Source organism: Neovison vison, chromosome 2 (assembly GCF_020171115.1).
Source record: "Neovison vison isolate M4711 chromosome 2, ASM_NN_V1, whole genome shotgun sequence".
NCBI lineage: Eukaryota > Metazoa > Chordata > Mammalia > Carnivora > Mustelidae > Neogale > Neogale vison.
The window spans coordinates 226,335,306-226,357,475 of NC_058092.1; the positions used below are offsets into that span (position 1 = coordinate 226,335,306).

Here is a 22,170-nt window from a genome sequence, read left to right on the forward strand (position 1 = left end):
ATTAAAATTAAAATTTCTGTCATCGAAAGGTATTATTTATAAAGTAAAAAGGCAAGCTACAGATTGGGAAAGATACTTTTAGCTCATAACACTGACAGAACTTGTATCCAGAATATAAAAAGAATTCCTGTAAATTAATATTAAAAATGAACCAAGAAAAAAATTGATAAGCTAGACTTCATTAAAATTACAAACTGCTCTGTGCAAGACAATGTCCAGAGAATGAGAAGACAAGCCACAGACTGTGAGGAAATATTTTCAAAAGAAACATCTATTAAATACATAAAATATACAAAGTACTCTTAAACCTCAACAGTAAGAAAACCACCCAAATAAGAAAAATGGGCCAAAGACCTTAAAAGAAGACAACCTAAAAGAACACATACAGGTGGCAAGTAAGCGTATAAAAAGATGCTTCACTACACAAAAGAGTCCGTGTTTAAAGATTTATTTATTTGAGAAGAGGAGAGAGTGAGTGGTGGGAAGGGCAGAGGGAAAGAAAGTCTTAAGCAGACTCCACACTGAGCACGGAGCCTGACGCAGGGCTCCATGCGGGGCTGGATCCCTGGACCCTGAGATCAGGGCCCTAAGATCACAGCCTGAGCGGAAACCAAGAGTTGGCTGCTCAGCTGACTGCAGCACCCAAGCACCCCTAGAGGAGTTAGTGTTTAGTAGGTACAGGGTTTTATTGGGGGGATATTGAGTTCTTTGGATGGTTGGGGGTGATGGATACACAACTGTGTGAATGTATTTAATGCCACCAAACTGTACTTGAAAATGATTAAAATGGTAAATTTGATGTTATTTACACTTCACCACAATAAGAAAAACGCATTGAATACCTAAGACCTGTATATATTTTTTTAAAGATTTTATTTATTTATTTGACAGAGAGAGATCACAAGTAGGCAGAGAGGCAGGCAGAGAGAGAGGAGGAAGCAGGCTCCCTGCTGAGCAGAGAGCCTGATGCAGGACTCGATCCCAGGACCCTGAGATCATGACCTGAGCCGAAGGCAGTGGCTTAACCCACTGAGCCACCCAGGCGCCCCTAAGACCTGTATATTTTATAGAATGTTAAATATACCTCATTTTATTTATTTTTTTATGATAGTTAATTTTACTTATTAAGGGCTCATATTGCCAACATTAAACCAAGTGTATCTTCGATTTTGTGAGCCCAGATTCACATATTTAGGAAGATCAAAGCAAACTGTGATCCACATATACAGATGAAAAACTGAAGGCTCATGGTTAATCACGTTGTAGTTTTAAATCCCTACAGCCTAGAAGCCAGAAGTCACAGGTGTTTTCAGTCTTTCTGGATGTCCCACTAGGTAACTCCTGAGCTGAGCAACCTCATTACCCTTCAGCTTCTGGTTGATCACACTGGTCAATCCCTGAGTATTCGGGATATACAGAAAGCTTGGGAGGATTTCATTCTCGATGCCATGCAGTCCCTTCACCATCACTGACACTGGACGGATCCTGGGTAGATTTTTCAACAAGGAGTACATGAGATCAGCCACACTCAATCCAGTAGCCCAGCTGCTGTATCCTTCTAGCTTGATGACTTTGTAGGCACTTTCAACCACCATCTTAGGCACTTCCTTCCAATTTTCACTGTCATTGTCTTCCCATTTCTGGATTCAGTTCCTGGAGAGAAATGCCTGCCTCATTTGCTCCACTCTACAGCCACACTTGGGTTGCCATGTTCTCCCAAAATCCATCCATGGCAGCTGCTGGGATGAATGCCTAGCTTGTCAGCCATAAGATAGCAAAATCTAACAGAATCCGTATTACACCCATTTCCAATCACATGAAATATGCCTCAATTTAAAATATTCTTAAAAGAGAGAAAAAGTGCTGAATAACAAAACAAATAAGCAAACCAAGTGATGCCAAGACTTTAAATCTCTTGGAATAATTCAGCTAAACTGAATAAGCAAGTAAGGCTGAGAAACACTTGAATGCTTCTGGTATCATTTACTTCTTTGGGGAAAACATTTTCTAGTTGGCTATTCCAGAGCTGTTGGCCCATAAGCACACTGTACTGTGTATTTCAAATTGGATTCCTCAATACCCATTGCAAAAAACAACCCTGGTAACTCCACAGTTCTTTACAAAGACCGACTTGTTAAAAAAAAAATGACTTGTTAAAAAATGAAAGGTAGGAACAACAGGTAGAGCAGCCTTTAGGATTGTGTTGTGAATTCTCAGAGATCATTCGGAGACAGCTGAAGCCAGGTGGGGCACCATCCCCTTGTCCTTACTGGACAGGCTCTGATTTTTTTGTATGGAACACACGGTGTGAAACCCAGTGAGTCTTAATGGCAATCTTCCTCAGTGTGATAATCTTCATTATTTACATCATTCTCTCCACCTGACCATTTGCTGGAGACAACCATGAGGGCAGTTCAAATAACCCCTTTGTTCACAGACTGCCTAATACTAACCAGCCAAACTGATTCATTCATTCAGACTCTGAGTCAGAAACTAACCCTATCTAGTGATCTGTCTCTAGTTGCAAGTCACTATCATTGTGGCATCGAGATCTGTTTTGTTGTTGGTGGCTCTGAGCCAAAGATAATTATTTTATTTTTTCTGCCTTTGGAGCGCCCTTCTCTATAGGCTTTCGTGCAAACTGAAGATCTGTGGTGGGTTATACTGACATATTTCTGTTAGCTGGGTTTTACCCCCTGTAAATCTCCAGTGCTCTGTTCTCATACAGCCTTCCTGGGCTCCTTTCTATTTGGAAAAACAAACAAAAAACCCCAAATCACTGGATACTCTCCTGGCCACTTAGGGACATATCCCAGAGCCTGGGGGTTCTCTTCTGGATACCTCCTCTTCTCCAGCAAGGCACTGACATCTGATGCCGTGTGAGTAAGGCTGAGATTCTCCTTGGGATTCCTGTCGGAAAGTTCAAGTCCTGTTTATCCAAACACCCATTTCCCACCCCCACTAGCCTTCTTCCTCGTAACCCGGAAGATAGCTTGGAATCACTGTAAAGTATGTAGACATAATTTCAGGCATAAATCTAGAACTTCTTGACTCTGAGATAGGATCAAGGGCTTCTTTTATTTGGAGGACATTGTCCCTTCAGAATGCTCATGTACTCCCTGAGCATCATCTGATTTCTTAATGTGAAGCCAAAGAAATTGTGGTTTGTGTTTGTTATGTTCCGGCACAAATTCAGAACTCGGTGCCTGCTTGATATTCCAGAAAGCATCTCTGTGCTGGTGAATTTAATATCACGGAACAACATTTTTCTAGTGGGTTATAAAATAATTCTGCAGTAATTCACATTTATTAAACAAAAATATGGTAAAAACTGAGTGCCTTGTAAGCACTAAATATGGGTGCTTTGGTCCTTACTTGATGGATCATTGGTCTCTCAAAGTGTTCCTGTAGCTTTAGGTTTGAAACATCTTTGTAGGGACTTGGAATGGCCTACTGGGGTTGTCTCACTGGTCTGATAACCCTCCTTTTTTCCTTTAATTTAATTATATTTTGTTTATCCCTTTAAAACAAACGATACACATTTTAGGTTTTGGTTTTTGTTTTAGATTTTATTGATTTATTTGAGAGAGAGAAAAAGCATGCACCAGAGGGGAGAGGGGCAAAGGGAAAAGGAGAAGCAGACTCCCTGCTGAGCAGGGAGCCTGATGCAGAATTTGATCCCAGGACCCTGGGATCATTACCTTTGGCTCCTTTGCTTAGAGGGAGGCAGGGTGAGCACCTGAGCCAAAGGCAGGTGCTTAGCCAACTGAGCCACCCAGACACTCCCATATTTTATTTTTTAAGTGAATTGGTGTATTATCTGATTCCAGACAGAATTATATAGTTTCTTTCTATAAACTCCCAGATTATATTTTAGGAAATTGGTCAACAATTGAGACCATATTATCGGTTTACTGTGCCTGGATTTTTAATGGTGTGAATCAGTTCTTTCCCAAGACATTTTTGTAAGCTGTTGCCCTATCTGGGGTGCTGTTGCCGTTTACTACACTGTGTCTAACTCTATCAGAAGAAGTGCTCATCAGTGCAACAGATCATGTGAGGATGTATTCACTGATGATTGACTCCCACGAACTACAGTGGACATCTCCAAGTGATGACCATTTCTAAAGGCTACTGCTCATGCTTCCCCGCCCCGAAGCCTAGGCCCCAGTGACGACTCTCTGAGTAAGAACCTCGAATAGTTGAGATCACATGAATATGCACATCCAGTTATAGAGACTTTATTATAACACTAGTAAGTCTTTATTAAGGTCAGGTTAACCTGAAGTTATACTTCCTGAGATGTACGCACTATGTCCTTGAATTTGTCAAAGAAAGCTTTAGATACAAGTCAAATCCAGATTTGGCTTGTCTCCTTGCTTTCTGACACGTGCATGCAGACACATGTATTTCCTGCAACTTGTTGACTCTGTGGGCAATAGCTTTCTACCTGGGTAATATGGACAACATTAGTATCAGGTTATGTTTCTTTACTCACAGTGGTGTTTGTTCTGTGGTCTCACTGGCTGGGGACTTTAACTGGGCAACGTTCAGTCAGAAATTAACTTGGGAGGATTTTATTGGTGATTCTACATTAGATTTTTGTCTTATGTTGTCCAAGAAATAAAAATTTTAATGGTGAGGTAGATATACTGGTCTTTGCTATAAGCAGCCTAGTTCTTGATTCTTCTTTTGAAGGGATAATCTCTGAGCAATGTTGGATGTTGTGGCTGTAATAACCAGCAGTATTGCTCTAAGTGAAGCAGTAATGATAGCAGGCCTTATTCGAATACAGGAGCAGATTCCACAGACTGCCCAGGGACATCCATTTCTTTTATGCAAAAGAAAACCATCAAGGAAATCTTGGGGCCTATACTGATCAAAGTCAAACTCACCAGCGTGTCCCCAAGTGTTCATTTTAAAACAAAAGATCCATTTGAGTAACAGGAAGGAGACCAGGAATATTGAGAATGAGTTAGTTAATTATGCTTTTTCTTATCCTGTTTCTTTTCAATAGAATCTCACCTTTGTCTCTAGAAAATAGAAGGTAAGCCAATTTTTCCATGTAGTTCTTTACTGGGTGAAAAGGAATTCTAACCCTGCCTCATTCTGAAATATGTCAAAAGCAACACAGGAATTCAAAAGGAACAAAAATCCTAACAATTGATTAAAATGGTCTTTGACATGAAAAACTTTTGTTAGTTTCTAATCCAATGGTATTTCTTTAATTCCTACTATCTTGTGATCAATCCTAAACCAACCCAACCTTTCAGATCTCAATAGATGAAGGCAAACTTTTGAGTGGCTTTAACTAATTATTTTCTATATTTAAAACAATAACAATGACTACTCTTACTCTTTAGTGGGGCTTGCCCTACAGTCCTAGCCAATGAGATATTGTCTATATTTGTCTTTTAAAGGGAGTTATGGCTGTGGCTACACATAGAATCTTAACCATTGACCTTTCACCCATTCATCAATTCTTTCAGCTAAACTCTTCCTGCATCTCTTGTATCATGCATGGTAGTGCTGGGGGTAAAAACATGAGTAAAATAGGGGTCTGTCTTTGAAGAACTCACACTGTAATGGGGAAGTTAAACTTGTGCACAACTTTGGCGTTTACCGATTAGGAGCTTACAACTGAGAGGTGGTGAGAACACATTATCTTTTTTTTGAAAATTGGCTGGACTTGGTTTAATTCCCTGCCTCCCTCTACAGCCCTTTTCCCCATATCACCCCCACAAGGGAAGAAAATGAGAGTAAAATCTCTTTTGAAAAAGTCCCTCAGTGGCAGGTGTGGAAAATGATATTATTTGCTAGAGTAATAGAGAAGGAGAAAGAATGCTCCATTCAAGTCCACTTGATTTTGTACAGCCAAAGAGAGATAACCAGTGAGAGCAATTATAATTTATGTTAAAGCAACCAGATGTTTTCATCCTGTTCTTAATTGATGGAGGCACATTTGTCTGGAATTAGTATTTTGTATTTACTCTCATATCTCATAAACAAATATGGACAGATATAACTGGATGATATGGACTAGAAACTCAAATTTTTCATTTGTGAGAATTGATTTTTCATTTGTGAGAATTGATGGTTTGAAATATAATGTGAATATTTAAAACAATTTAGAATCTAACCACTTCCATGAATCATTCTTTATTTAAAACAAAGACATGTCTGCGCAGATTTTTAGTTTTGTGTAGTTATGATAGCAGAAGTTAAGGTAAGATAAGAGGACCCCATAGGCTATGTAACATAATATTCTTTTTCAAGAAAAAGAGAAAAGAAAAGAATCTTAGCAACAGTAGCTATACAACACATTAAAGATGATTTTGAAGAAAAGAGACTTGTTCATTATTGTATGAAAGAGTAAAAAATTTTAGGGTACTATTATTTAAGATCAGTGTGTTATATATTGATAATACATTGCTGTTTTATTCATTTGATAGTTACTTTAACTGAAAGTCTAAGTTTATCCTCCAGGTTAATGAAAGAGAAAAGATTCCACTAGAATAAAATATCATTTTAAAAGCTGTTTAGAAATATCCACATTTCTCTAGAGCATAGGATCCTAAAGGTGTAATTTTCATATTTTCTTGAGATTAGGCTGGCTGAGTTCTTTTATTTTTTTATATAATTAAGATGCAGATGTTGTCATTTTTTCCTTTTCATGTATTAATAATTTGCAATCAGTTGAATACCAGATTCTCAGTTAAGAAAAAATATAGTATGAAGGTTTATTTTTATTTTAAGATGAGAAATTTCTTTACAATTATGGCCCCTTTAAAACAAATTTGCTTTGTTAAGCAGGCAGGATCACATTCTCATAAACATTCATCATCATGAAAAGTACTAAAATCTTTACCAATAATATGTTGAATTTTTTTAGGAATTTAGAAAAAAATCTATGTATCCCATATGTTACTCATTCATGTGGAACTTTCAAGAAAATGTATGGAGTTGGTTCCATATGTGATACTTATCTTCATTTTATGTGTGAAAAGATCAATTTTTAAGCGTGTGCCTGAGACCAATGACCTGTTGAGGATGTCTTGAATAGAACTGGGAGGTTTGTTCCCTGAACTGTAAGGTAGATTCTTCTATTCACCTGAATACTTTGATTGGTTTCAATATGCAAGTTTGGGGATAGTAGTTGTAAAGAGAAACATTGGTCTGCATAATAGAAGGAGCAAGAGTTGGGGTTCCAGGGTGTAAAGAGATGAGGAAAGGCCAAAGACGGGGGCCAGACAACTGGAAGAAGCAGTGACCTTCCTTGGGTTCCTTCAGTCTTTAATAATTTCTAGTAAGTTTCCAGAAGGTTTAGTATTACTGTTTTTTGTGAAAACTGATTTTTTCCATAATCTTGATCTTCCTTGAGTACTCATTTACCCACATTCAATATTTAGGGATATGTTGCTACTTGTGAGCACTGCCCCTTAGTGCTGGGGACACAATGATGATGAGGCCCCCTCCTTGCCCTTACAGACATTATGATCTACTCCAAGGTTAACAAGCCATAGCCTGCAGGCCAAATACGGCTCACAAGCTAAGAATGATTTTTAAGTGATTGAAAAAAATCAAATGAAGAGTAATGTTTCGTGACATGCGAAAATTATATGAAATTCACATTTCAGTGCCATTGATTAAGTTTTACTGTAACATAACTGGGCTTATTTGTTTACGGACTATTTATGGCTGATTTTTCTCAAAAAGACAGAGTTAAGTTACTAGTGACAGAGTACATCTGGCCCAAAATGTCTAAAATATTTACTATCTTCCTCTTCACAGATAAAGTTTTCCAAATCTAGCATATAAAATTGTGTTAAATAAGAGATTACAATTAAGTATAGTATAGTATATTATAATGGAGAATATTTAGGATTATATGGACCATATAGCTTGCCAAACAACTCAGACATAATTAATAATATTAGTTATCTGTACTAATCAGATGGAGTCGGGACTATTTGCTTATTACAGAACCCATCCTGAACCAGCCTATGCCAAAAACTAAATATACTGGTTTATATAACTAGAAAGACCAAGGAAAATTCTGGGTTTATTTATCTCTTTTGCTCATGTTTTTGGCTGTGATATCTTTCTCCATTTTAGCATCATTTTGAGGTAGACTCTTTGTGTGTTGTGGCAAAAGTGATCATAAATAATTCTAGACATCATGTACTTTCTGGCTCTGAGCCCCAAGAAGAGCGAGTAGGTCAACATTTAAATAAAAACCCAGAGAGGATTCTGACTGGACCGGTTGGGTCACAAGCCCATTCATAAACTCAGAACAGTGGCGAGGCTGCATCACATGACATCCTCTCGGTGACGGTGGATGACAGGGATACAGGTCCATGTGATCAACATCCCCACCAGCAGAAAGAACCTGCTGGGATAACAAAAATAAGAGATTCACACTATGAGCTGATATTTATAATTTTGTTTTTTAGAATGTTTGAAATGTTGGGAAATATATAGTGTTCCAATCATAGTGGTGGGTATAATCTCAGAAAAGTAAAATTTTATGAAAATATCTTAATAGTTTATTACAGAAATTGCATACTGATTGCCTATGGGACTGATTTGGCTTTCTGACCTCTTCTGTCTAGCCTGTTGACCTGTAATTTCCTTTCCTTTCTTTTTTTTTTTAATTGAGCCAATCATTTTCAGTTTTTCTTTTTAAAAAAAAATCGATTTTGACAATGCTAGATCTGCATTCTTACATGAAGATAATGAATTACTTTTTTTACATAGAGAAGCAGCTACTATCCCCTTAGATGAACATTTGGCCTTTAATTAGCCACAGTCACCCTCACTCCCTATTGTTTCTCTAATGTTAAAGCTGATTTCAGCTTCCGCTTGTGTTTGTGTCTTCTAAAATAAAGAAGTGTCTCTCTATATGCCTATCTCCACTGAATGTAGGAAAAAGATGCTTGATTAAGACTCAATGGAAAAGATCCTCTTTCTTTGATGAAGTGAAGAATAGTCTTCCATATATAATGTGCAAATAAAAGATGTCCGTATTGAAGGAACCACAACGTAAGAGGTTGTGAAATATGAAATAAACCATCATGAAACAAATCATAACGTTTATGACTGGTATATGGAGAAGATGAGAAATGAAAAACTTCACCTGAGACTAGGATTGAAATGTCAATGACTGCTTTTGAATATGAATAAAATATCCGATGCTCCTATAAGTGGGGTTATATATTAAGTGAAAGAATTACCCAGACAGCAAGAGCTTTTATAAAGGATGGCAAGTTTATAAAAGAGGATCATGGAGTACAGCAGAAATTATGTGTTCTACACAGAAACAAGCATTTGTAAATGGGAATCTTACTGGAAGTACCGTTGACCAGAATATTGAAGTTATGTCTTCGCCCTTGCAGAAAAGTTGTATAAAAAAAGTTAAATTGGTTGCAGCATTTTGTTTTGTTTTGTTTTTTCCTGCAGATGATGACAGCACAGGTTTAAATAATATCACATCATCACGACACTGAATTGGTGATATTGACAAAAATGCTCATGGGTCAGAAGATGACAGGCTGTGATTGGACCTGGCAAATGACTGATCTTTGTCTCCAAGAAAATTTGCAAAATGCAGGGCAGTTGGTCAAAATCAGTCAGTGTGATTCAACTCTTACAATGGACAGTGTTAGTGTGAAAACTTAAATTTAGGAAGGAAACATTTCCCAAGACATAGAATTTAGGTCACCTGATTACATCATTTTCTAGGAATTGCTTTGTGCCAAAGAATTTAAAATGCAACATACCATGAATGTGCTGTAATTAATATTGTGGACTGGATAACATTGCATAGCATAAAATCCAGATATCCAAGGGCTTCTTTTTATAAATTAGATGGATCCTATTGTGGCCTGTTGCAGTACATAGACTTATGTGGCCAACTGCTAATATTTTTGGACGCTTTAAAGTCATTTGCCACTCAATCTCTAACAATGAAAAGTGGATCAAAGTTTTGGCCTTTTGATGCAAGAACCCATCGATTTTGAATAGTTCTCTGCAAATGTATGCACAAATGTATGATTCAATTTGCTCACTTGAAGTGAAATTGTGTCTTTAAGAAACTAACTGGGCAAGGAATAATCCGGCCCATCCTCCTGCACTGAAATCACGCTCCTGAAACGAAAGCCATGGCTTGAACTATATCACCAAATCTGTGGAGTTGAAAATGGAATTCCAAAGAAGTTTTCTGATTTTAAACTTTATGAAAATAAAGTAACATTGAAACATCAGAAAGTTTACCTTTGTAATTTGAGATTGATAATATGAGAACAAGAGCTACAAACTGAAGCCATTGAACTGCAAAGCAATAACTGAAAGTCAAGGGCAATGGTATCGGGATGCCAGAACCGCACAAAGACATCTCCAGACCCAAGCACCGTGTAAAGAGAGTCTGTATGTGTTAAAGAGCACCAGGGTTTCTCAGCTCCATTTTTGTGTATGAAACTGAGTAAATCAAATTATCGTACCCAACTGAAGGATTTGTGGTTTAGGTTTACATGGTCTGATGGTGATACCTTATGTTTCCATGATAAGTCCAGATGTAACGAATTATGAAAGAGAACTTAAATAAGGAAATATTTCTATTTTCAAGGTTTTTTATTTTAAAATCTCAAATATCTCTAAAAATGTCATACACACCTGTTCATACTATATTCAGGAAAAATAAAGTAAATTTGGTTCTTTTCCAACACTTCTCTCACTTCTCATCAACCTCACTTGTTTCTGTTACTAGCTGGCCCTTGGAGGCATTTGAATGAGCCTCCCCTCCCCCCACCCCCACCGGCCTGCCACCATTTGACCTAAGCCTCTCTATGATGCTCAATCATCCTTTGATGGAAAGCTATAGTAAAGAAAATAACATTTATGGTATCTATAAACAGAGATTCCAAATAGCAAGAATTTGTCAGAGAGTGTCCAGCACTATCTGGGGGAAACATGGGGGCCTCAAAGACATTGTTACTGTGGAGATAGACCTCCAGTCTTTTTCTAGATAGATAACAGGAGGCATAAATATCGTTCAGCTACCTATCCTTGATCAGACGTTGTGCTCACTAAGCAAGAGCCACATTATTGACCTGGCCTGCGGGAGAGAGTAAGGCACCAGAGTATCTTTTCTCTTCAAAAGTGAATTTTTCTCCAACACGTTAATAAATTTGCTTTCCAGTTTACACAGCAGCCTCTTGTCAGTTTGGGTAGCTAAATCAGTTGCTAGAGCCTTATCACCCTCGGGCATAAGAACAGAGTATGTGTATCTTGACCTATAAACAACACATCAGATCCTGCTACTTAATTATTTATAACTCAGTGCTCTAAAAATGGTTGGATCATATCCAGTACCATTCAACTGAATTTATGTATGAGGTTTTAGGAACGACAGTGAGAGTCTTCCCTACCACAACCATTTAGAAATCAAATTACTCTTTTACTAATGCTTTAAAAAAAATAATTTAATCTGATCCAGATCCAGCGCCTTTACATTTTGAAAAATTCACCGGTAGGCGAGTTGAATATGAATTTACTGTTAACAGAAGTCATGTTAAGGAACAGTAGGCTGAGCCTGCACAGCTCATACCCACCCCTGCAGCGGCTCACGCTTCACTATGTGAGGCAAAGACAAAGTGGTTAATGGCCCTGATAGGCTTTTCCACAATAAATGAATTAACGTAGGTTTACATTCTTCTCAGAGGCAAATTGGCATTCTCTGACATGCAACCATTAATATAAGTTATGAGACAAAGTATTCTAATTATATATCATGCCACATAAGGCTTTATAACTTGTACCAAGTCTGTCAATATCGAAGTCAATAAAAGTTGAGTGACTGTGAAATAAGATTCTGAACAATTAATCTTAAAGCTAAAGTAGTATGAAGAGTGAATGGAAATTATAAATGTTTGTAAGATTATTATTTTAGTCCCATTTTTCTGGTTTGTATTATATAAAATAATTAAGTTTCCCTTTTAAAAAATCCATCACGAGGGACGCCTGGGTGGTGCAGTTGGTTGGACGACTGCCTCCGGCTCAGGGCGTGATCCTGGAGTCCCGGGATCGAGTCCCACATCAGGCTCCCAGCTCCATGGGGAGTCTGCTTCGCTCTCTGACCTTCTCCTCGCTCATTCTCTCTCACTGTCTCTCTCTCTCAAATAAATAAAATAAAAAATCTTTAAAAAATCCATCACGATTATATTGGAAAAAATGTATTTGCCTTTTAGAAACAGTTTTTTAAAAATTTTTTAAAATTTTATTTTATTTTTTCAGTGTTCCAAGACTCATTGTTTATGTACCACACCCAGTGCTCCAGATAATAAGTGCCCTCCTTAATACCCACCACCAGGCTCACCTAACCCTCCACTCCCCTCCCCTCTAAAACCCTCAGGTCGTTTCTCAGAGTCCACAGTCTCTCATGGTTCGTCTCCCCCTCCGATTTCCCCCAATTCACTTTTCCTTTCCTTCTCCTAATGTCCTCCGTGTTATTCTTTATACTCCACAAGTAAGTGAAACCATGTGATAATTAGATAAAATGGAAATTAGTCTTAATTATTAGATAAAATAGAAATAGTTTTAAATATGCTCTATTGACTTTTTCTAACTAGTTGAATTCTCAGATATACTTAAAGTAAATTAATTAACAATGTTTGTTTTAATACTAATGTTGATAAAAGATACTATACAATAGCGATACATTTCTACAAGAAAAACATCTGAGATGTGAGAAGAACAGAAAATTAGACAATCCTGTTTTTTTAAAAAAAAAAAAACTTACTATAGTGACAGTCTAATAAAACCACAAAGCATTTGTTGGAAAGGATCTTGAAGGTCATGTAGTTTAACTTCCTACCGGATGTATAAATCTCACTTACGTCACCCAAACAGTCATGCAGTCTCTCCTTGAACATTGCCACTGACATTGGATTTATTACCTTTCTACTCAGTTCATAAATTTTACCTTCTATCTAGTTTTAGGGTTTTTTATGTACATGTCAGATGATTTCTACTAGACTATAGTCTCCTTGAGGGCAGATTCAGTATTTAAATCCCTAATACCCTGTTTATAACAAGTGCTTTTCCTGCAATAAGCTTCTCAAATATATTACTGAAGTGACCAGTTAAGGAGTCCCTACTTGGGGACATTCTACTTATTAGAAAATTCCCACTTAAATTGAGCTCTTCTGTTCTGTCAGCTGGTTTCTTCTTTTGGAGACCCAGCACAAGGGTGGGGCTTCACCCTTCCTGTGGAGCTTAAAAGTACTTGCTCCGTGTTATGGCTTCCCTTATCCTCTTCCACAATGGAGGAAAAACTGATTTCAGTTCCTGTTCTTTTAAAATCCAGTGGTGTTATTTTTCCTTATGCCACTGGCAAGGTCTCAGGTTTGACTGAACCTAAATCAATTGTTTTATTCATCAAGACATCCTGAGTCTTTGTTTTTTTTTTTTTTAATTGAAATTTAAGTCATTCATTCTTTATTCCTAAAATTACTTAATGATATCCTACCCCAAGAGAGGAGTTTCTTTCTGGGTGGTGCCAAAAGTCACACCACCTGACGATGATAAACACTGAGTCAGCCTAGACAGCAAGAAATAATCACACTTTAGGATGGTTTTTATGGTCAAAGCATTACTGTTGAGAGAGGAAGACAAATTTGTCAAGTTTCCCCTCCCCCGGCCCCCACAAGACGAGCTTACTCAAGGATCTATGAATGTTCTCCTTAAAATTCAAAGCTTAGACCGCTATAGAGCTGCAGAGGACCTTAGATCACAAAGTCCAAATTCCTCATTTTATAGACAAGGGGATTAAACTCAGAAGGTGTCTATTGGCCTAGATCATAGCTACCTAGTGGTCATATCAGAAGTAGAGACCAAGACCCTTTGTTTCTATGTATCCCTCTGTGTCCAGAGAGCCTTCTCACACAACTTTCTTCAGATGTCAAATTGAGTTGTCTTTTCTATATAACGTACTGTCATGTAAAGCTTAAATATAAAGTCTTCCAGAGGGGAATAAGTGCTTTGGTTAAAATGTGTTCTGTGATTTATCACATAAGAAGCTTAAGGGTATGTATTCAGTAAACTTCAGATAGCTACATGCCATTCTGTCTATAACAGCCCCAATACTGGGTCTCTTTGAAAAGAGAAAACTCAATTGTCTTCAAGTTAACCCCAAGTCACCTTTTCCTCAGAAAATTTAAATTCATTAAGATGGCAACTAGACATTGTGGAAATATGGAAGCATAAATAATATTGAGCAATTTAATGAAATAGTCAAGATTTAGCCCAATTAAAGATAAATGATTATCAGTATCAAAGTTGAATTCTTGGAACTATCTGCTCTGGGAGTATATACATTTGTTGTATTAGGATACATCTACCTGTTTTAGTATATCAGAGAGAACAATACATAACAGAGATCCTTGGATTTTGGAGGATGGAAACCAGATCTGCAATTGATTTTTTTTTTTTAAGAGCCTACCTGTACTAGAAAACATGAAGAATGGAATGAATAAACTCATAGAGTTGCTTCCTTTCCAATAAGTTGTTGAAGGCTATAATAGAAATTTGGACCATGACAAGAATTCTATTTTTTTAGTATGTATCGCAAAATCAAGATGAGTCCATTCAATATTGATTTAGGTTACTTCTTTCCTTCCTTCCTTCCTTCATTCTTTCACTCATTTATTTACTCAAGTATCTGTTCTAGAAGTACTGACTATTCACCAAGTGACAGGCCCCTTACCTGATACTGAGGAACACAAAGATAACTATGAGGCATTGATTTCCTTAATTTCAAGGAGGGGTCAGGTGAGACAGTCCAACATGTCACTAATATAATGCAATAGCATCAGAATTAGAGATGTGTCTAAAGTATGGGGGAGCCCAGAATAAATAATAATTTCCAATTTAAAGGTTGAGGATGATTTCACAGAGTAAGCAATACCTAAGTTGGATCTGGATGAAAGATTATGATTTTACCCTGTAAAGGAGGGAAGGGAATAATGCTGCAGAAATAGCTCAGATGAAGGCACAGAGGCATAGGCACAATGAGCTTGAGTTTGTTCTAATGCTGTAAGTGGTTCTGTTTGATGGGCACTGAGTGAGGAGTGGTGGGAAAATCCCAAGGGGGTGAAGTGAGGAAGGCCGTGCATCACATGCTGATGAGTTCAGACTTTATCTCATAGACAAAGCAGAAGAATAAAATGATCAGATTTGTGTTTTAGGAAAAAACTGCTCATCAGGTACCATAACAAGCATACAAATATGTATCTTTGGCCTTGAATTAATACATTGCAATGTAGCTCATTACAATTTAATCATGGAGGGTGAAAAAATAAATGAGGTTTCGTAGGAGGGTAGGGTGTTGGGTGAGCCTGGTGGTTGGTATTATGGAGGGCACGTATTGCATGGAGTACTGGGTATGGTGCCTAAACAATGAATTTTGGAACACTGAAAAAAAATCAGATTAAATTAAATTTTAAAAAAGGTTATAAGAAGGATAAAAATGTTTGTGTTTTTTGCAATGACCAAGATATGGAAACAACCTAATATCCATCACGGGATAAATGAATAGAGAAATTGTGTCATGCACACCTGTGCACACACACAAGGCATTACTATTAAGCCAAAAAAAGAATGAAACCTTGCCATTTGCAGAACATGGATGGGCCATGGAGGCATTACGTTTAGTGAAATAAGTCAGAGAAAGACAAATACTTTATGATCTCTTTTATATGGGGAATCAAGAAAAAAAAGAAAAAATCAAATTTGTGGATATAGAGAACAGACTGATGGTTGCCAGAAGTGGAGAGTGGGGGATGGGAGAAATGGGTGAAGGGGGATCAAAAGTGAACAGATAAAAGAAAAAAAAATTAAAAATGGAATAATAAAATTAAAAGTTATAAGAAGAATAAAAATAATACAAGTTAAGTGGGTATTCAGAAACAGGAAATCTTCAATGACTGAGGGGAATCGGGAGAAGTATTCAGGAAAGAGACTCTCATACTTGAACTGGCCTTCAATTATGAGGAGAGTTTAGCATGTAGAGAAGGGTGGGGAAGGGCCATTGAGGGGAAAGAACCAGAGGGAACCAAAAACCTCAGCAACTCAACAAAAGCAATGGATATGAGGGTAAGTTGAGGAAAGGACAAGGAGGTCCTTTATCCAAGTTAAATATTTGAGCTTCATTCAACAGAGACATTTGGGGAGAATGATCAGAGATATGGCTCAGGATGGTTGGTCTATCAATAACGTCTAGGATACATGGCTGGGGAAAGAGGAGCAATATTTCAGGCAAGAGATGAAGTCCTGATCATGACAGTGACCATGGCAGTGAGTCTCACAGGAAATGAACAAAGGAGACACCAAAGAATCAATATTCTTGAGGGCCCCTGAGAGCTGCAGAGATGCTGTGGGCGTTTCCACTCAGGACTCAAAGAGTAGAAGCTCCTACAATAGGAGCATGGAAGGCATGAGGAAAAGCTCCCCAGAGAGAAGAGTTTCTTAGAATTTGAATGGGACGACTTCATGATTTCCTTAAAACACCCAGCTAGAAAGGTCCAGAAGACAGCTGGTCTTGCCAAAAGCTTCAGAAAGAGGATGGAGGGAAGTTTCTCACCTAGAGACAAAAGGTGAAGTCATAGGAGGGAAGACTCTTGCCACAAGTGGAAATATCTAGGAATCTACGGTGTAAGGAAAGGAGAAGAATGTTGGGGAATGATTGTTTTTGAAGAATAAGAAAAAAAAATTGAAAAAGCCACCAGAAATTGAACCTAAGAATCCATAAAAGTAGGTAGGAAAACAGGTTATTTCAGGGACCTAGAATATGGGATGTGTGTTTCCAGAGCCAGAAAGAAGGAAATACAGCAGACGGGACAGGGAGGACCCACCATTTGGGAGGCTACTGTGAGACGGTGCAAAGTTTAGAGGTTTTACTGCATTCAAATCGTAGTTCAATTTTCATAATTATCTTGGGGTTTACTTTTTTAACCTCTAACTTTCTTACCTGCATAGAAACTGGAATAAAATATCAACCTTGTAGGGTACTCGTGAGAACACAATGAGCTCATATTACTTACCTCACGCATCTCTGGGAAAGTGGGACAGGCACCCATGATGGTTTAAAAACGACCAGAGACAGGACGCTGGCTTGGGGGTTTTAGGGAGCTTAGGAGGCGGGGTTGAGGCGAGGGCTCCCACACGCATGCGCAGGGGATTCCCTGTTTGAACTTCCCGCGAAACAGAGGCCTCCAGCTTTCTTACCAGGTTAACAGACGCTGGGCAGAAAGGAAGGAGGTAAGGGCGAGCCTTGAAAGCTGTCAACAGTCAAGCATCAAACAGCAGAGTCAGGCCCTTACAAAGTATTTCCCTGAATCTCCCTTAGCTGGGCCCCAAAAGTGCCCACAGCCCATTCCAGCACCACCCATGCCTGGGGAAGGTTGATGGAAGGGGAGCCAGAGTAGAAAGAGAGGTCGGCAGATGGGGTCTAAATACTTAGCAAGGCGGAAGAGCTGTGACTCCCCCTGCCCGGACCCTGAGAGCCCCTGTCCTACTCGCAGGGAGCCAAGAAACTCGGGGTAAGTCCTTCACAGATGAGCCTTTGAGTTGTTTTAAAATGTGTTTGGCCGGATTAACGCTAATCTACTTAAGCTCTGGTTTTCCTTGTGAGGGGTGGAAGCATATGACAGAACGACCGAAGTGAGGAATGCTGTCGATCATGGAACGAGATTGTCCCAGGAGCACATTCAGTCCCTGCTGAAGCAAATCAGGGCTCTTCGCTCTGCTCTCTAACCTGTAAATCACCTTCCTCATCCCTGTCCTTGGGCATACTTGTTCCTCTTCCTGCCATCGTCACTCAACAATCATTCCTCTCCTCACCTTATCTAGCTCCTTCATCACGCCTCCTAATGAGCCTGTTTTCCATGACTCTCTCTCTCCCTGAGGTTCATTGCTGTTGGGCCCACAGTTCCTTCACAATTACACAAGCTGTCCCCATACAGATTTCCCTGTTGCCACTAGGCACCCACGGAAGGAAGACTTACCCGTGGATGACCCTCCCTTCCAGTCCTGCCTTTCTCCTGGGCTAGTTTGGACAAGTAGCATTTGTTACATACCACCATACCCAAAACAGGAGACTGGGTTGGACCCAAGAAGAGAGTAATTGTTGTTACAGCTGCCATCGGCTCTGTGCGGACGTGTCGTGTAGGCCAAGCTGTTTATGCGTGTGGGCTCGCTCCGTCTTCCCAACAACCCTCCAACATCCCTCGAGTCGGTAGTCATTCCACAATGTACAGCAAATCATCACACTGTGCACTTGAAACATATATGGTTCTATTTGTCAATGATACATTAATAAAACTGGTGGGGGCAGGAAAGGAAAGAAATGAATAGTTGGATAAAGAAAAGGCAAACTTACTAATATTCCAAATAAAATTGGTGCAGGTAAGCTCATGGCACTGAATTATTTAACCAATGTGCACAGGCAATCTGAGGCTCAGAGAGGTTAAGTTGCCAGCAACTGCACAGCTAAAACAGGTCCTGGCTGGCCATGAACCCAGAGCCAGCTCTGAAATCCAGGCTCCAATTCACCATGCTGCTCTCTTCCTTTGGTGAGAGTCCGTTTCTAGAATCCAGGCCTTTTCAAACTGTGCTGAAGTCTCAGACATGAACTGCTAATATAAATCCTCCTACCTCTCCTTCCCTTGCCTCTTTGACAGTGATTTTTTTCTATATATTCCAGTTTCTTTCCTGAATGTGGAGAATTTTAATTTTTTAATTTTTCAAGTGTAATTTTAATACACATCCTAAGATAGTACATTACTATTATGAAAAGTGTACTACTTGGAGACTTCAAGTAGCTTTCTAGAATAACTTGTAATTATAATGAATTGTGTTGATGCAATGTATATTTTTACTGTGTATAATTTAACAAGTATGTGATGACTATCTAATTATAGTCTATAGTTCACAAAGTAATAGTTTACAATATTTACTTGGTAGAGGTTATTCTTTCACATGAGGTTTTTTTTTTTTTTTAAGATTTTATTTATTTATTTGAGAGACAGAGATCGCAACTAGGCAGAGAAGCCGGCAGAGAGAGAGGAGGAAGCAGGCTCCCTGCCGAGCAGAGAGCCCAATGCGGGGCTTGATCCCAGGACTCTGGAATCATAACCTGAGACGAAGGCAGAGGTTTTAACCCACTGAGCCACCCAGGCACCCCATGAGGTGCTTGTTTTACGTCTGCCTGCAAGTGTTGTATTACTATAAAATGTACATACAAATGAAGTCTGACTACAGACTTTATTTACAGACCCCAGAAGCATCATCTGTTTTAGAAGCACATTTCTAAAAATTTTCAGAAAAATTACATTCCTTAAACCAATCAAGCTAAACACATTCATTAAAATATTTTTTGTCCTTGCAAATATCATAAGAATTATTCTGATGATACTCATAAGAGAAAATCTGTTATTCAAGAATAGAGAAGGGGGAAAAAAAGGAGTAGATCTGCAAAACACACTGAGGACCTTCCTGTACCATTGCATCCTTCCAGAACTAAGTCAAAGAAGAGACATGGTAAGAAAGGGAGCCCAATTGGCTCTACCTTCAGACTGGATCCCGGGTTGATCCACTTCCCACCACCTCCCTTGGCACCCTCTTGGTCCAAACCATCATCATCCGTCACCTGGATTCCTGAAATAGCCTCCTAGCTGGGAGGCTGGCCCCACTCCCAAAGTGCAATATGGCCGCCAGCCTCTCCCGCCCCCCCGCACCCCCATGCTGTGACTGTGTGTTTGTGCAGCTGTGTCTCCCTTTGTGCCGGCGCCATTCCTGACACACGCTCCACACAGACCCTCTGGGACAGGGAGCTCAGTGCAATAACCCCAGCCCCAGCCCCCACCCAGGAGGACCCTCCTCCCCCCAGCTCCCCCAAACCCCCACCAGCACCTCTAGAGAGTTTACTACAAAAATAAAAGAACAAGAACAGAAAGGAGGGGGAAAAGGTGCTTCTACCTTTGCCCGACTTCAATCTCCTGGCAGGAGAGCAGCCAGAAAGACCCTGTTCTTAACATTGTCACAGCAGGTGTCCTCTGTTCAGAGCCCTCCAGCGGTTTCCATTTTCCTGAGAGGAAAATCTGAAGTTGTTACGATGACCAATAAAGCCTTACCCACTCTGGCCCCTAAGTGTCTCTGTGACTTCATCCCCTACTCCTCTTCCTCTGCTCCTGCCATACTGACCTTTTTGCTCTTCCTCAAAGACAGGAGCGACCACCTGTCCCTCTGTCTGGAGAGTCACGTAGTTACCCCCCTCACCTCCGCCAATAGTCTTTGCCCAAACATCACCTTCTCAGTGAAACCTCCCTGGACCATTCAGACTGAATAGCAGCTCTCTCCTCTAACCAAATCCCAGATTGCCCAATCTGCTTTACTCTGCTTTCTTCACCCCCCCCCGCCATAGTACTCAAACCACCTTTCCCCATTCTCTACAATTTACTTATTTACTGTGTTTATTGGCTGCCTTCCCCAATGTCCTATTCCAGAGGGCAGGGTCTTTATTGTCTTTTATTCATGGATGTATCACTGGAAACTCTAATTGTGCTGGGCATGTAGTAGCCACTCAAGTATTTGGTTTGCTGAGATTACTTCGGTATTTGTCTTTGTATTTCACTCTTGCTTTGCCTCACCAAAACGGCTGTGACGAAATCCTTGGCCTTCTTGAGATCTTGGATAATTTAAAATGCCATGCATAAAAAAGAGCCTAAAAAGTGATTTTTTAAATTATAGCCATATTCTTCAGGGTTCTGACATTAATACTGAAATATCCATCATGACATCTTTAACGGCTCTCTGCCGCACTAAATCCTAAAAATAATTTATCATGTCAGGGACAAAATTAATTAAATTATTCTCTATTCTTGAATCAAGAACTCAACAGATTTTCTGTTTTTCCTCATTTTGGTGTGCTGACATCTATAAGTGGAGCTTTGATTTCATGATGAACTTTAAAGAGCTATTGTTAACTGCTCTATGCAACATTTTTTCAGGCAGAACAGCTGTGATTTCAGCAAGCAGCTATGGGGTCACCAATATCTGATGGTTGTTAAATATAATTGTTAAAGTGTAATGAGTCTTCCACTCTTGGAATCATATTCTCTCTAGAGTAAGAATTTCCTCAAAGGATGTGAGATCAACAACATTTAATGCTACTTATTTTTTTCTATCAGCAAATATCATATCATAATACAACAAGATTTGTATGGAAGGGCTGACTGCTTCATAAATACTTGAACATCTTAATGTTGTTTTGCTGAGAGGAAAAAAATTAAGAAAAAGCAAGAAATACTTTGAGCCATCATCTATGAGGATTTAAAAATGGAGAAACTGACTGAGGGTATCTGTGAACTCAATCACTTGAAGTGAATGTAGTCGCCAACAAGGCAGGTTTGCAGGACATTAAATGTCATTATGAAGCCTATGTACCATGACATCAGGGTGTATTTAGCTATATGTGGACATAAATTTGTTCTCATAACCATTAGCGTAGTGGAAAAATAACTAATAAAATTAACTCTTAATATAGTACTCTCTACCAGGTGCTATTCATATAATAAGGAATTCGATCACCCCAGTGACCCTATGAGGTAGGAACCATGATGATCCCCATTTTACAAGTATGGAAAGGTGCAGCTGAGGCTTACTAGCCCGAGGTCATCTCAAATAAGTAGCAGAGCCAGAATTTGGGTAACCCAGATGATTGGGCTCTAGATGACAATGCTACATTTTATTGCACCATTATAATGGGCAGATTAGCCATTACTAGCTACGTTCATTGTTCAATTCATAATATTTTATGAGGGTCTATTTGTAGTAAACCGATGTTTGCCCTCAGAAATGGGTTAGGGAAAGAATACTCAAAGTGCATAATCCTGACTTGGAAAAACTGTGCCTTTTAAATGTTATCCCAAAGCCTTAAAATAACTTTCAAGAGTGACTCAGTCTGTGCTTAATCAAAATATTGCTAATGATGAAACAGCAAAACCTCAGAAGTTTTAATTACCAATCACCTAATGGAAGGCACGCCCTGCTCATTAAATCTCTCAACGTGGAGCTAGGAGCGTAGGCTCTGGCACATTTCTCTGCAGGACACAGGGA

General features: G+C 39.0%; 1 pseudogene; it reads right to left on the minus strand.

The window, feature by feature from the left end:
• Positions 1-1,309: 1,309 nt before the first annotated feature.
• Positions 1,310-17,866, minus strand: LOC122899297 (annotated as a pseudogene).
• Between the last annotated feature and the right edge of the window lie 4,304 nt (positions 17,867-22,170).